Source organism: Ammospiza caudacuta, chromosome 4 (genome assembly GCF_027887145.1).
Source record: "Ammospiza caudacuta isolate bAmmCau1 chromosome 4, bAmmCau1.pri, whole genome shotgun sequence".
Taxonomy (NCBI): domain Eukaryota; kingdom Metazoa; phylum Chordata; class Aves; order Passeriformes; family Passerellidae; genus Ammospiza; species Ammospiza caudacuta.
Genome location: NC_080596.1, coordinates 47,241,071 through 47,258,288, shown reverse-complemented (window position 1 = coordinate 47,258,288; position 17,218 = coordinate 47,241,071).

Below are 17,218 nucleotides of genomic sequence, written 5' to 3'. Positions count from 1 at the left end.
TTCTGCAGAGAGGAGTTGTCTTCACATGAAAATCAAAATACAGGAGAAAGAATGCTGTTTGGCTGCTTTTTTCCCAGCATAGCATTGTGATCAGGCCAGTGTTTTTACTTTTGGAAACACTAATACTCTGTAGAGTTAGATCCTAAAAATAGACTCAGGTAACTCTGGCAAGCTTAAGTATGAAATATCAATATTGAAGTTCTGGGACTTGTTGGTCGCTCCTCTTCTACTCAAGTTTCAAAACCTTTCGGAAGAAAAACACCTTTTCCTGCACATACTTGTAGTCACTGGGAGGTTTAAGTAGAAATGCAGGTATTTTATGTGCATTTTCAATGTAGCATCCAATTCCTGTCTGTTTTGACTAGTCAATTAGACAAAGACTTCTAGGCAAAGACAGTTGAGCATTGCAGCAGCTACAAACTTTTGTCTCTGTAGTTAGAAAGTGTGAGCTACTCATTTCCTCAGAAGCTCCAGACAGTCTGTTAAAGAAATAGCATAGATGTGACATCAAATCATATGGCACACACAGATATTCCAGAAAGGCAGATTTTCTTGTGCACGTAGGTCTAATTCCAGGGGAAGAGAATTTCTTGAATATGAAAAGCTGAAAAACTCATCTGCTCTTGTGGAGAAAATACTGTCCTGATTTTTAAAAAAAATTATGCTGTCAGTTTTTCTACATTGATACTGGGTTTGCATTTTTAATCATTCTGTAATCAAGCAGAACACTTGGTGCTTGTTTATATTTTGGTGCTTGTTTACATTTTTTTCCTGGTTTCCTGTAACTTAGCTGTTCCCTGCTCAGCCACTTTCAACACATATTTCCCAGCACAGAGACTGTAAAATAGAGCAGGGAATATCTCTCTTAACAGTCATGGGTATAAAAAAAGAAAAAAAAAAATGCTTTCAAGAAAATATCCTCAAGAACAGAATTTAAATGAATGACAATGCATTTTGTCTATTTTGAAATAATGATGAGGGTTTTTCCTGTTCATTTCATACCAGTGCCTATTTTTGAAATAAAATGTGAAATGAGCTAGTTAATACATGTTTGTAAAATGCTGAATTTAGAAAATTAAAGTTAGAACCATAACAAATAATTTAAATTTTATGTAACTCTTGACTTTTAAAGTATTACTTGACCTCATTTTTTTTTGGTGTACTCTCACAGAAACAAGATAATACTGCAGAGCTTAGAGAATTGAATAACAAGAACTTGATATCAAGTACCACTCCTTCAGCACGCATACTCCCTTACTATGAAAATCCATGTTGTGCTTTGGATTTCTGAAGTAGTTGCTTAAACATACCTGTCTGGGATTTCACTGGATTTGCTATTTGTCTTGCTTTAATGCAGTCAGCTGTGTTTATGAATTACACAAATGAATTACACATTTGCTTCAAGAAACTTAATATTTTGTTCCAGTGTATCTAAGTGAACAATCTGCATGGAAAGCCCCTGACTTCTGCTGTTACATCACTATGCAGCAGACACAAGAAGACCAGAAATAAATTTTGTGATTTCTCAGCACTGGTAACATTTAATTAACATTTCACTGTGTGAACTACAGTGCATCTGCACGCATGCAGCCGTCTCATTATTTCCATTATCTAGCATTAATTTAGGCTGCACAACATAGCATACAAGCATTACAATGCTAATTTTTAAATGAAAGCCGAAGGCAAATTTAATTTTAAACAGCATTAATTTACACGGTGAAAAACTTCAGTGGCTTGTCTTATGCATGAATGTTGATATTAAATTTGCTATTTAATAAAGACTGATGAACAAATGGAGGGAAGTTTGTCAATGAGGATTTGTCAGTTTTGCTTCCTTTCCTCACAAGTTAACGACATTTGCTTCACAGACCATCCCTAATGAGGCAAGGGAGATCTGGCATTGTACAATGCTGCTGTCTTAGTTCAGCAGTGTTAGTCAATCATACAAGTGTAGCACATTAGAAAGAGATGAGCAAGACAAAAATTATGCCTATGTGATTTTCTTTTATCATATTTTCTTTTCTTTTTTTTTTTTTTTTTTTTTTTTTTTTTGTTTTGTGCACAGTCACACTTCAGGAAGGGTTCTGCATTACAGAGAAAAAATGAACACTCCCAATGGGAAAAACATGGAAGCATGGAAGCAAAGCACTCCACATCAGTTAAATGTGAAAGACCATAAAGGGTGTGCCTATGCCAGTCTATTCTAGTCATAATAGCCCCAAAATGTATATTTTGGGTTAAAATCTCAGTCATGAAAAATCTTCTTTGGCTTTTTCAGTGTAAGCCTTTGACAAGATCAATGATACAAAGGCTATATTGAGGTAAGTTTGCTTTAGCTGGACCAAAAAATACCCCTCCAACCATACTTAGGTCCTATACCAAAAAGGAAAAAGAAGGTGTTTTCTTATTTTCTCTCACATCAACCATGTATGGGGAAAAAAAATTATAGCTGTTCCCATATGAACTTAATCTTAGACAGCTGAGATCTCATAGGAATTTATTCATTGAGTATGTCTAGTTTTAGCCATAACTTCATAAAGAATAATTGTGAGTCTCTGATACTCCCAAATACAATGTAAAACCATATTCCTAATGTCTCTTGCGACAGATTGTAAGCTAATTTTGGAACTCATTTGATTGATCTCCAATTAAGCCAATTAATCACCAATTAATATTCTGCCTGTATGTACTATATATACTCTGATCTGCATTACCCTCTCTGTGTAGGTAAGATAAGACATCACAGAAAGCCTTTGAATTGAAAATGTTTTGTAAATAAATTTTATTTTTTCAACTACTGTGCTAGGAGGGCCTGGTCTACACCACACCTCATACCAGACCCATTGCTGTGGTTAAGCCCCACCATACACACACTCCCCTCCTGTGGGAGGGGGGAGAAACAATAAAAGTAAAGACAGTTTAAGAGATAAAGAAAAAGTTGTGCAAGCTAAGCAAAGAAAAGGAAACCTCTTCCCATGGGCAGGCAGGTGTTCAGCCAGCTCCAGCAGAACAGGGCTCTATCACACACAACGCTGTCTTGGGAAGACAAACACCGCCACTCTGAATGCTCCTCCCTCTCCTCCTCCTTCATCTCCAGCTTTTTATGTTGAGCATGATGCAATGTGGCATGGAACATCCCTTTGATCCAGTGGGGGTCAGTGGTTCCAGCTGTGTTTCTTCCCAATTCCTTGTGCATCCTCAATCTCCTGGCAGGTGGGGTGGCGTGAGGAGCAGAGAAGTCCTTGGCTCTGCGCAAGTGCTGCTCAGCAATAACAAAAACATCCCTGTATCATCAACATTGATTTCAGATCCTACATGGCTTCTCCCTTTATTAGAATTAAATTTACAGGACTCCTCTGTCTCCTTTTTGGACAAAAACCTCTGACATCATGGATTAATTTTCCTGACAAGTACAAATAAAAATTACAGCCCCATACCAGATACTGTGAAGTAAATTAACTCTTCCCAAAGCCAAATCTGAAAACAGATGGCAAGGTATTACAAACACTTCAAGGGGCATTACAGGATAATATTTTGGCCCTTAAAAAGTAATTTTCCCACAGACACAATTGAAGTTTCACCAATGACAGTGGGAACTCTTCACTGATACGGATGCCTGGAGTGTTGCTGATTGCTAATGTGATAATTGCTTTTGTATTGCTTCCAAAAATGAAGGAGATATTGCAGTTTTTTCTATCAGTCTTTAATATATGCTGACTTCTTATTTTTCTTTAAATTACCTTGTTACTCTAATCATTTGATTGCCCCTGTAAGGCTTTTTGTAATATTTTTTTAAAGAGACAGTCACTAGTTAAACTCAGAGGCCCTGTAAAGAAGTTACCATATGGCAGTTTCCTTCTGCAAGGGTGTTTATGACCATGTTATAAGACCAAAATAAACAAAACCTCTCACCTGAAATGATAGAAATGTTGATGTTTGTTCTCCAGACTTTATTTATATTACACACAATCAACTCAATCCAGCCATTTGTTGATATGCTCTTTTCAGATCTTTACAGAATGATGTTCAAGTGATTAAGAAGAAAATAGACCAATGTGTTCTTGTTTAGACTATTCTTATGCTACTGGAACCTCATATATTTAGTGAATGTGAGATAGATAGGTAGGGCACATGGGCTGAGATAATGGCTGCGTGCTGGAAGTCTGGAACGAGAGCAGCACTTTAAGCTGTTGGGTGGCATAGATAAAAACCAGACAGGTCTTAGGCATTGTAGTGCTATGGAGGTATAATGTCACAGGACTTGTGCACAACTTCTGAATAACAGGACATTAAGTTATGCAGATACCTTGCATAAAGAAAAAGAAAGAAAGATGAATAGGTGAAAGGAAGCTTAAAAATAGGAAATCTGACTTTTTTTCCCCTTTCTGTATGAAAGGAAAGCTCCCTGATGCTGAGGTTATTCATTACACCAGGACAGAAGCAATTTATTCAACTACAGCTCAGGTAGTGTCAGCAGTTTCATTAAATCCACTTCTAAGAGGTCCAAAGCCTGACTGCAATAATTTTCTCAGGCCTGAAACATTTCCTTAAAGGTCTTTCCCAGTGCACCAAAAATATCATAAACTTGTGTGCAACTGTTTCTCTCATTTTCTGGTTAAAAGAAATCCATTTTAATGATAGCCCTTTGCAACATCTAGGAAGTTTCCTTCACTCATTCTTTTAAACTTGTTTTAGATGACACAAGTTTTTCCTTACTGGGTTTCCCAGTGGCTTTATTTTTTCAAGTAAAGAACACTTAGAAGCAGAAAGCTGCAGTTGAATTAATCTCTACCCTGCTTTCCACTTTTCCTCCTTTGCCACACAAGCTTAGCTTCTTGCAAGGAGGTAGTTTACAGTGATCTTTTACCTCTCTGATGTGTGTGGTCACTCAGCATCTGCTTTTAACAATTCATAAACATATGAGTTAATTTTTTAAAATAGACTGTAGTTTCCTGAGGTTAATAATCAAAATTATGCTTGCCAGCCTTACAGTATATATTGTTCTGTCTTCCATGCCACTCTTATCTCAAAGATATCCCATATGTTAACATTTAAAGCATCTAACATCTTTTTTGTATTATCCTTGCAGACCTAGAATAATTCAGAATTTTGTACATGTAGAAAAATTGAAAGATACTATTCCTAAACTTATATTGCACTTTTCTTCAATCAACAGCTTTTTTCTCTAAAATATTCCCCATACAATTTTGAAATTTGAGTTTGACACTTATGTTTAAAGAAGCATTAAACAAAGTTTTAGCATCCTCTCCGGTAACTGTGTGGTCCATGGGTTACAGCAGGTCGTTGGTTTTTAAACTGAGGGAGATTTATGCATATATTCTATTTCCCATTGGTTTGCTGAAAAGCAGACATAATACAGTGTGCAATTACACAGCATAACAGAACACTAACAAAAAGCATGCATCAGGGTAAAAAGTAGTCTTAAAAATGTTCTGTCGGCAGCAGCCAAGTGGACTATTGCTTTATCTTGCTCTAGCTCCTGTGACAGGTGAGTCCTACATTATAGTATTGTCACTTAAATTCTCTGCAGTACCTATGCCATTTCTGGTGACCTCTTCCTCTATTTTGGCCTCATATGCTTTCTTTCTATTTTCATAGCTATGTCAGCTAATGGAAATTGAGATTATGTGCATTAATGGGACACATATTTGATGATGTTAAAAGTGTAGGTATTGCTTTCTGGAACTTTAAATTAAAATTTTTTTCCACTGCAATTACTTTCAACAGATTATTACTTTAATTCGTCTAGTAGTTAAACAGATTTATACTTAATTAGTTCCCAAGAAACTCAGAATTTAGTGTGGGATTTTTCACTCAATGAAGTAAAATGGCACAGAAAAATGATGTATTTAAGCAAAGACAATCTAGTTAAAGTTACTTAAATTGTGGAACCACTCAGTATCATTTGATACTTCAGGAGAATATGCTATTCACTCTTTCATAGAAATGTAAACATTAAAATCAATTTCATCTTTACAAATATCCCATGTAGAAGTAATTGGTCATTAGCATCTCTTTATAGCATTGGACAGAGCAGAATGGTCGAGAAAAAGTTTAGATTATTTACCACAGGATTTTTACTTGAAATTAGTGTGAGATGCCTGATGTAATTAGTTTCTTCCTCTAAGAGTCACAAAACAGCAGCAAGCTGGACTGTCACACCACACATACTGAGAGATGCTGAGTGCACTGCAGTATCTTCTGAAAATGCTGACCCCAAAATGCTTTTTCAATGAATTAGATCTCTCTTCTTGTTTCAAACTCCCTGAGGCTCACACATCTCTCAAAAATTAGTTTCTTTACCTTGTAAACTGATTTTATTCTGAAAGGTCATTAAAAAGCAGTGTTGTGCCTCCTTCTGCGGTTCATAAAAATCTTATTCTGTGCCTCAGAAGCAAGCAAAACTTGTGAGCAATTAAGTCTCCCCTTCCTGTTTTTAATTGATGGTATTTTAAAATAAAACTCCAGAGGCATGAACTGTGTCAGTTGCTGATACATTGAAGGATTTGGCTGGTGTGTATATTACCTCCACTACATTAAAATCCATTTTCACTGCCAAGTATAGCATTAGAAAATTCCAGTGTGGGATCAGATTGGGATTCCTGACTTCTCCCGTCTGGGAACTGAAGGCCAGGTGCGTTTTTTTCTTTGCTTGTCTTCATAAAAGACAGCTCTTAAGAATTGTTACAAAATCATGGGTGACATATTTCTGTGATTTTCCAGGTGCTTTTAAGCAGCTACCCAGTTATTAGTAGCAAAGTGGTGTAGTTGGTAAAGTGAATACAAACGACTTTGTGAATTTCAGAAAATTCTTCAGATTCTGCTGACTTTCACTTCCCTGCTAAACCATGAACCTGTTCTGTAGTCTCCATTCATGGAGGACTTTGCCTTGGAGTGAGCTGGATTTAGTGACACAAAACACACAGCTGAAGTGACTGTCTCTCACCTCCTCTGTATATCGAAAACTTGTAAAGCTGTGAATGTCTGGTGATTTTGAAACTTTATCTTCAGTGAATGCAATCTGGGATTCAAGCTCACCAGAGAGCACAGAGGAGTCTGATTGCTTCACGTCTGCATACAACTGCTGCTCTGTGTGCAGATACTGAACTAGATTCTCTGTGTCAGTTATTTCTGTCAGCCAGTCCCAGCAGTAACTGTGTGCTGTGCTCCTTTAGGTTACCCACTTCCTCCTGGGAAAAATCTAACTCCTTTAGCTCCCTGCTCAGATGCTGGTGTACTGCTTTAACACATTCTCATGAAGCCAAAAGCAAATATTTAGCTTGTTGGGGTGTTGGCTTGTTTGTTACAAGGCAGAAGAGGGACTAGAGATTGCTGATCGTTATGCTTGGAGGAAGGGAAGCAGTGACTGCTGCCAAATTTTTATCAAGTCACAACATTTTATCGCACTGGAACATTTTATCATCTTATCCATGACAAACTTTCCATTGCCATACAAGGGCAACCCTGAACTACTGAATACATGAGTGACAACGGTCTGTTGAAATACCTTTCAGATTACTCTCTTTCTCCTCCTGTGACAGCCATCTCATTGTCTGAGTTCATTATTATAAAGGACATATGTGTCTCTAGGAAACAGTGGCATTCATCCTAATAGTTTAAATACTTGTTTTACTATATGATTTTTAAAATTTTAATAAAAATCCAGCATATGCATAAAATAGAGAAGAAAAAAAGTCTGTGTCATCATCTGTTAACATAGAAGAAAGGACTTCTGCAATTCATAGTCCAACATACTCTGACTAATAGTAATTCTGGGAATGGGAAAGGTCAACTGGAAGTCACTATCTTCATTTGTACCTCTTGAAACAGTTTACAGCTGTAAATGAGACCCATTTTTAACATTCCTTCAATTATTTCTCTACCTCATTTCCATTGTCATTTTTTGGCCTGTCATTCTGTCAATGCCTTTTCCTTCACCAACTAGTTAAAGAATGCATTAATTTAAAGTGGCCAACAGCTGGGTTAAGTAGCAATAGGCAGAAATTGTTAAGTAACAATATTACAGATGCAGACCAGAAAATGAAGAAAACATATTGTGTGTCTTGGGGTGGGAACATATCAAAATTGCCCTCATACGTGGAATAATACAATCTTACTGATTTATATAAACTTAAAACTTAGAAACTACTCCTCTTTCTCAACGTGGGGAAGATCGATAGATGTCTACCTTGGGGTGATGCAAAGAGGCCAGGGGACAGATAATGCTTGAAAAACATGACATACATGAACAACAATCTTTTTAAAGGGTCTTAATTAGTTCAAGTGATCAGTCATCTCATCTACCTGTCTGTGATGGTGGGGAACAAGAACAGCTTTAAACCCCTATTTTTTAATTTTTTTTTTGCAGATCTTTTCAACAGAAAGGCGATGGAAACTCAATTTCATTGTCTGAGAGAATTGCAGAGTCAGTATTACTAAGTACAGAAAAGCATCAAGAAGACAGAAGTCTGTCAGGGAGCAGTGGAGAGCAATTGTTCTCCACAGGAAGGTCAACCAAATGACCTCGGACCTTCCTTCCCCTCTGCCAGCATTGTTATTCCTGTGTTTCCATTGATCTTTATAAAAGCAACTTCAAAATTCAGCTTAATATATAAGGTGCTTTAGGGCCTTTGCTAGCTTCACAGCAGTTGAGAAGAAGTGCTTGTGGTCATTTTCATGCCTCATGACTGAGGAGTTCTCAGGTGACCACTGGTCAGGGGACTCCTCTCTGTCACTTGGTACTTCCTTATTTTGGCAAAAGCATTTCCTTCGTTCTTACTATGTCCTGTCTGGATCTCATCCTTCTCCTAGAAATGTGTTTGAGTTGTTTCTATGGTTGTTTCTTGGTTTTTGGGGAGATTTTTTGGGGGGTGGGTTGTTTGGTTGCTTGGTTGGTTGATTGGTTTTTTGGTCTTTTTTGTTTTGTTGTTTGTTTTCTTTTGTTTTACTTAGTTGGTTTCTTTTTTCTATAAGCCTCAGTAGAAGCATTCTTTCAACTTTAAAATGAAGGTCTTGTTTCTTGGTGCTGGTGGTTGGCTGAAGCAAATAAGAAATGTTATCTCCCTTATAGTATAACATTCATTAGCTATATGGCGGCGTTAGTAAAATAATTCCAACTAGTTCACTCTCAATAATCAATGAAGCCTAAGAATAATCAATCCAACCTAAATGAAACTAAATGACTGATAAATCAGAAATACAGGTTGCCTGGAGTGGATGATATTTTCCTCACGGTTTTATTGAACACTCTGGGATAACAGAGAGGTTGCCATACATATGCACACTGTCATCTCTGTACAGAAATTTTGCTAAATCTTCCCTATGGTGTTATTAAGCCAGTCCTGTTATTTTGGCTCCTGCAACAAATAATGACACTTTTCCGATCCTAGGGTAGTAACAGTATTGAGAATCACAAACCACTGAAAATAAGGAATTATATCTTCATAAATCATTAGTTTGATTTGTATTACAGAAATTATTTTAAAACTACTCATGATTAAAGTTTTCCTGTTGATTTTGTGATTGTTTTTTGGTCGTCATTCATGGGATTAATTTTCAAACTTTGATTTCTTATAACAAAAAAAGTACAAACTTGGCCTTTTGGTCAACTTGGCCTTTTTAATGAAGGCTGGGATTTATGCCTAATGCCAAGATTGTAGCAGCACAGATTTTAAAAGAAATAACCCGAAACACATAGCTATCACAAAAGTTGGAACATTTGTATCACTATTTTTCCCAATAAAAATATTATGATACTGTAGAGAATTCCTCTAAACAGATTTTGTGTTGGCTGAAGTTGGTATTTTTTTCCACATATTCAAGCCACATGGATCTGATTGTCATTTGTACTTAAGGCCCCCTTTAGATCTTTTGAGAGGAGTGTACAAAGGCCTGTATGTGAATAGATAATTATTTTATGATGTTTAATATTTCTTTTCTTTTTCAGGATGAGATAAAGGGTTTAAAAAAAGGATTTCAGTTCCCAAAGAAGAAAGTAAATTATTTGTAGCACTAAAATAATTTTTTAGTTGTTCCATTGGCTTGGGGAAAATGTGGAATTTGTGGGACTTCCCTGCTAGTTTTCCCTTCCAGAAATGGTTTGTCCTGAGTGGCTTTCTGGGATCTTTATTTATTTTGTTTATTTGTTTGTTTCCCAAAAGAAGAAAGCAAATCAAGATTTATCCAAACATAGAAGAGATGATTCTCCTTTTTGCTTAGATTCTCTGCATCTTCTTTTAATAGGGCTTTTGTGATTTTATTTTGTTTTAAAATTTGGATTGATTCCTGCTTTTTCTCAAAATTTTATTTTCTGTCATACTACTTTATAAATTGTATGTTGCAAGATGGACATCTGAATCAACATATCTTCTTTCCTGTTTTTTACTTTTCCATGGGAACTGGAGAAAAAATGCATGCCACATTAATTAGTAAATGTGACAGACGTGACATTTAGGATGCTTTTCTAAGTGTACATGCTTTCATTTTATGTCTTATTTTAGTCTGATTCTATTTCTGGTTTTACAGCAGAATAATTAAAGTTTCTGGATTAAAATTTTATAACTGTTAGTTTAAGCTTCTTAATAGTACCCAAACTATTTGCAGACGTTAAGATGAAAGAATTTATTATTAGTACTTTTTTTTTTTAGTTTCAGTTTAGATCGACAGAAGTTATTACATCCAGGACTAGAAAATTAGAATTTATTTCAGTTTTATCTCTTGTAAAGTTAATATTTTGAGTTTCTCAGTGTTACCTAAGCACTTCAATTTTTCTATTCCATTTTTAAATGTGTAAGTTCTGCGAAACAATGAAACACATCTCTCTTTTGGCTTTTGCTAAGGAGTTTAGAGCCCATGACACAGCGATGACTGCGGAGCTGCTTTGTCAAAGAGAGGTGACAAATTGTGTTAATTATAACAAATGTCAGTTGTTGAAGTGATTTATTGCAAGAACAAGGATAGGCTGGTTGTACACTGTGGAGTAAAGGCCGTGAAAGACTTTTTCATATGTATGTAAGCACATTCTATTCACAGTCCCAGAAACAGAGAGCTACAGTAGCTTTGCAGGCAAATTAATAAAGCAGTGTAGGTGACTAATTAAGGTACTGCAAATATAAGTACCATATTCAGGTAAAGTAAGTGGGATTCATAGTGACATATGACTGTGACCATAAATAATTTTCAGGTTTTGAATACATATGATTACTGTGCTTCATTCCAGTGCAAGAAACTGACACTTAACATGCTACGTATGTCTTAAAACCTACATATGTATATGTAAAAAGGTACTTAAAAATCAGTAAGTACATATTTAATTCTTTTATTTTTTTTTACCTTAAACTAATTTTTTTCAAATGAAAATGACTTATTTGATGGGCTTTTCAATGGTATTAATAATGTATTTTACTTAGAAAAGAGGAAAAAGTATTTAAAGTGCATTTGAAGCTATTGTCTTTACTACTGTTTGAGGTTCATCTTATTTTCTTGAAGACAAAACATGATAAAATTACATACATACAGAAAGAACTAAATGTAGCTCTGTTGTTTTGATTTGGTTTTTTTTGTGTGTATTTGGATTTTGTTGGTTTGGTTTTTGTTTTTTTCTGATTTAGCATACAGCCTTGCTAGTGAGGAAAACCAGAATTTTGATGTTGTCAAACTCTCCGAGGCCTGTCACATTTGCACCAATATCAGAGTTCCTAAAACATTTTTTAGCTATCTTTTCATTCTTAATCTCTCAGAGATGTTGTGAAAATAAATTGTGAACTAGGCAAGCAAGTTATTTCTAACAGAAGGCAAGGAATTTAGAGATTGGAAAAAAAATTAAAAGTGAGGAAAGGAAAGTAAAATGGAAATTAGGAATAAGGATGTAAGAAGAAGCAAATGTGCTTTAGCACCCAAAATTGTTTCTCAGAAAAATTGAAGAATTTTTCATTAATTTTATGCAGAACACCTGCAGAAAGGGAATGACAAATGCCCAGTTACATCCAGATGGATATTAATGCCTCATGTGATTTCGGGCATGGCATCTATAAGAAACTGACTGTTTCAATTCATTTGAACTTTCAGTACCAATATCACAGAGGTATTATGGTGTGAGATCTCTTCCATTATTTTACTAGTTAGCCAGGTGTAATTCACAGCTCCTAGTGCCTATACAAACATCAGAATGCAGGACATATATGATGCCATGGTAGCATTTATATGTATCCAGATGCTTCTCAGGAATGACATCGACCTCCTGCAGGTCCTCCATCAAATCATGGAAGATGGAAACATCAGATAGCTCTAAAATGGCACTATAGTCCTCTGGTGTGATATGTGAATGTGTCCCATAATTTCCATTCCTTCAGGAGGGTAAGTGCTGTACTGTCTTCCAGCTGGATTAGTGGCACTTTTGATTCAGCAGAGTCAGGTTTTCCATCTCCATCTTTTCTTTGATTTCTATGAGCAGCACTTTACAAGGTGAGTTGGGCATTATTTGGAGTGAAAAATGTTGTAAAATTTTTCCTTTTCTCTGAATTATAGCACCACAGGTTTTTAAATAAGCTCAGAATGACATGTTGGAGAGTATTTACTAAGTGTAAGCCTGTATATGACCTTCACCTGCAGGGTATACTTATCACTACATTTCAATCCTGAAACAGGCAACACAAGACCAGGATCTTTGTGAACTAGTTTAGGATCTTAAAAAGAGAGAAATATGATGAATAAGCTAGGGGTTTTATCCACATACTTTATTATAATGAAGCCGATTAATTTCTCTGTTCATACAAATGTAAAGGTACAGGTTCAATTACTGTGGCTGACATTAAACATGACTTTTCCCCTTTTCTTAATCTTACAGAAATCTCTTCAAACATTGTTTTGGGAGAGGAACTTGAGAGAAGAGATCAGAAAAAAAGAAATCTATCTTATTGACAGCCTGGAACATAGAGAATTTGTTTTAGTCTTGTCAGTTATGCCCTCTTTTCTTTGTGAATATTGGAGTAGACAAAGAGAGCAGGCCAGAAACTTTTGGGTTGCCAGATGGGTTACTTACAATTAATATTCACACTTGGCTGGAAGTAGTGGAAGCAAAGGAAGTTTTGACCTGAATTAAGTATTTTCTGAATATTGATGTGATTAAAAATGATCCTTATTTTTGTAGGGCTCAAGATAATACAGGGATATGATCTAGTTTTTCACTTTTTTTCACAATGCCAATGTTGACACATGAAAAATCATTTGCACCTGGTGGATTAATATAATGATTATTCTTTAAAAACCTACTGGCCTATGGATGGAACTGCACAATGCCTATTCAGTAGGAAGAAAGCAACCAGCCCAGTTCTGCCAGCTTTTACCACTTCACCAGATGGTCAGGAATGACTTTGGGATTGGCCACTTCCAGGGACCACCAAAGAGACCCTCAGGACAGAAGAACATATCGATAAAGAGGAGAGAATATATGGCAATGATTTCAGGAAAATTATTATCATACATGTGTTTATTCTGTGAAAATCAATAAACATGTATCTAAAATATAGCGTATACATTAGTGTTAAGGACTTTTCATTTTTACCAATTTTTGGTAACACCAGAAATACTTAGAATAAAGAAGTGGGAAAAAATATTGCTCCAACACTCAAATTACCAGTTGCCCTTTGTTTTAAAAAATGCTTTTAGATAGCCATTAGCATTTCATGAAACTTACCCTCTGTGCTGAGATTATTTATTTCTTATTAGAATTGTAACTCACTCTAATTAAGATAAACTGTTTCTATTTAATTGAAACCTGGCATTTTTAGACTAAATTCTAAATGTCTGCAAAGAGCACAGGAATCAGAGTCAGATAAGTGATATTGATTTTGCAAGTCTGATTTATTTTCCTGGATATGCATTACTCATATGCACATCTATGTAAAAAGGCTCCAGAAATCTATCACAAAGTGAAAAAATCACTTGCTAACTATTAGTGAAGCTGAAAACTTGGATTAGTGGGACTACACACTAAAGAGGGCTTGAACAAGCTTCAGGAAGATTAATTTTCAGTTGATGATGGTTATTTATTTGACTGTAAGAGGACATAGCTACTGTCACATACAGAAAAAAGTCACAATAAATGGATGGAGCTCATGTTGAAATAAGTTCTTACTATCTTCCCTTTGACCATTAGAAGCTTGATGTGGTAATTCAAGCTGAAGAGCATTTTTATGGTCTGCCAGGGGTGTTTATTATAACTCCAATTTATCCAAGTAATATCTCATTAGAGTGCTCTGTCCTGGAATTAAGATTCACAAACCCCAACCCCTAAAATCAACGCTCTCCAGGGCAGGGCTTGGAGAACGAGAGTTTTGTTCAGAAACTAACGGTTAATCAGTATTTACCTTGCACGTATCATCGTGACAACAAAAGGATATACAATCTTTCAAATTCTACAGCTAATCTATTTCAGACTGTGAGATGACAGTAGGGAAGGAGGGTGTCTTACTCAGGGGTACTATTTTTCTCACCAGGCAAAGTAGAGATGGGAATTAATCAGCAGCGTGCCTGTTGACTCATTCACTTTCAAAAGTTGGAAAATAAACAATAAATGCTTAGCAACCAAAGTCATGCACAGTGCCTCTGACTCATGAAAATATATACCCCAGCTGTAGCCCTCACTATTTTCCTCCCACTGCTAGTTACAGTAACCTATTCCACGTTCTTTTTCAGGAATTAATGGCTCCAACACTGCCATCAAAGATGAGTCTAGAGATATGCCTTATATGATTATAGTAACCTAGATGAAAAATGGTAGGTTTAGTGATGTTCATTAACCTAAAACACCTTACAGTGTCACTCAACACTTTTTAATCTGTATTTCTTAATATCTTTTCCCCTAGCTTACCTGGTGAACTAAAACCATCAAGCCCTCCAATAATTCAGATTGATAGGGCTAAGAAAACACAAGCAAAAAGCAAGCTTGGATTCAAAAAATCAGCCCAAATGTCATTTTCTGAAGTGAAGAGTTAAAGACAAACATTTGCCTGCTTGTGATACAGTTCCCTCTCTGGCTCTTTCCTGAGGCACACACAAGCAGCTGAATCCATGACGATATTTAAGTTCTCTTTGAACTTGGCCTCAAGTCTATAAATGCCATTTTTCTGCTGCAGTTTTGCAACCTGCCAGCAATCTGCACCATCCCTAGAAAGTAGTGAGGTGGCCAAATTGACCCTGCAGGCACCAAGGTCCCAAGGATGCTGTATGTTTGAGAATGTCCCCGGGCTTGCGTGCCTCAAGCACAGGCGGCTCTCTGGTGACATTATCCAGGGCCACAGGTCCTCCCTTATCTTCCTCCCTGCTACTCCCTGGCAGATGGGAGACAGAGAACACATAAAGAACTCCAAGAAGGGACCCAGTTCCCACAGCACAAGGGTTGCACTGTGACTGAAAAACATGCTATGGGAGTGGCTTTTGAGTGGGTTTTGTGTTGCAGCGTAGGTGGGAGGAATGTTACTCATGAGTGCTGCAATGATCTCAAAAAATGAAATAAAAAATTTGAACTCAGTCTATTTCCTAAGAAAATGATGGGTTTGTGGATGCAGTTCATAAAATAATAGGAAATCATTCTTTTTGCAGAATAGCAGGATTGGAATTGTGGGTCTGAAGGAGCCACTAAGCCCTGATGTCACAAGAGGCACTCTCTCCCAGTTCCCTTTGTTACAGAGGTTTAAGGAAAGGATATAACCATAATCTACTTCATCCACTTTAAATGAAGCTGAGCTCATGATAGCACTTAGTCTGCTGAACTCAGGACATAGCATGTGGGTTTCTTATTTTTTCCTTCTCTAAAGTATTTCTTTTTCCAAGAATGTGCTGTAGGGTCACTCATTTGGCAGAGGTCAGTTCAGCTCTTTCTCTCAGTGGAATACTTTGATTTCTTTAAGAGGTACAAAGAAATAGCTCTTTTATAAGTTAGATAAGCATGAATGAAGAAGAAACCACAGAAATCCTTGACTGAATAGAGAAGTATGTACAGTGTTTTAAGTTGTTACTACAAATAGATATGAGCTCAGTCATTCTGGTAGTTAATGTCCATTGAGATAACTATCAAAAAGAGCTGCACTTCTTTATAGAAGTTACCTTGTGAACAAAATGTATTCTGTGAGCAAAATATTAAAGAAAGGTTGCCTGAATAGTGGATTCAGTATGTAACCTCCTATTTTAAATAGCAGAATCAAATAAAGCACCACAAAGACACACAAATGCACCACAAATGCACAATGTTTCTTTAAACACGACAGATAAATAAATAATCCAAAATGTATCTGAAGGCTTATTATACACATAGCTAGGGATTACAACTCAACCATATGTAGCATAAGTTATTTATTACAAAATGGAACAAATATATATATATTTCAAATGCCAATTGACAAAGGAGATAAATATGGAGGGAATAAATTTTTATTTTGCAGAGATAACAATTCATCATGAACAGAGGTCTTCAAAACCAAAAATCAAATTCCACTGAAGAAATAAAAGATTTTCACTAATATCTCATCCTGAATACACTGTAAATATTTCATCTCATAGCTCGGAAGTGTTCCTTTTTATGGTGTATGACACATTAAGAAAAAATAAAAGAAAACAAACAAACCACAAAATGAACTTCCACTTTTTTTTTCTGGACAAATTAAATATTCCTTCTGTGGTTTCTTTATTTGTTTGATTTTGCTTTTTAACTCAAGAGTGGAAATTTTGGACTCTAAGTGAAGTGAAAACCCATCAAAACAGACTAATTCACTTAAGGATCAGGTCAGTTTCTCTTGAGTCTTCTGCAAGAGCAGCAAACTCTGCAGACTGCTAAAGGTAAGACATTTCTTGAGAAAGCTTGGAAAAATGAGACTCCAAAGAACATTTTTTTGCATCAGCTGTGCATGGGATTGGTTCGGTTAGTCAGTAATGAACTATCGGATGACTTCATGCAGGGGTGGAAGAGATTGCACGCCTTCCCTTACACCCTTGGGGCTCTTTTCCATGATGAGTAACTCCCATTTTTTTCAGATGACAAAATAGTTGCTCTTCCTCTGGTGTCCAGGGTTTGATTAACAAAAAAAACCTCTACAAAAATGGCAAATCAAAAGAGCAATTTTCAGAACTAGAACTAGACATGTTAAATTGTTGTTTACACCAAGAAAGAGTATGTTTTTCCATTAATTGTTAAAGAAAATGG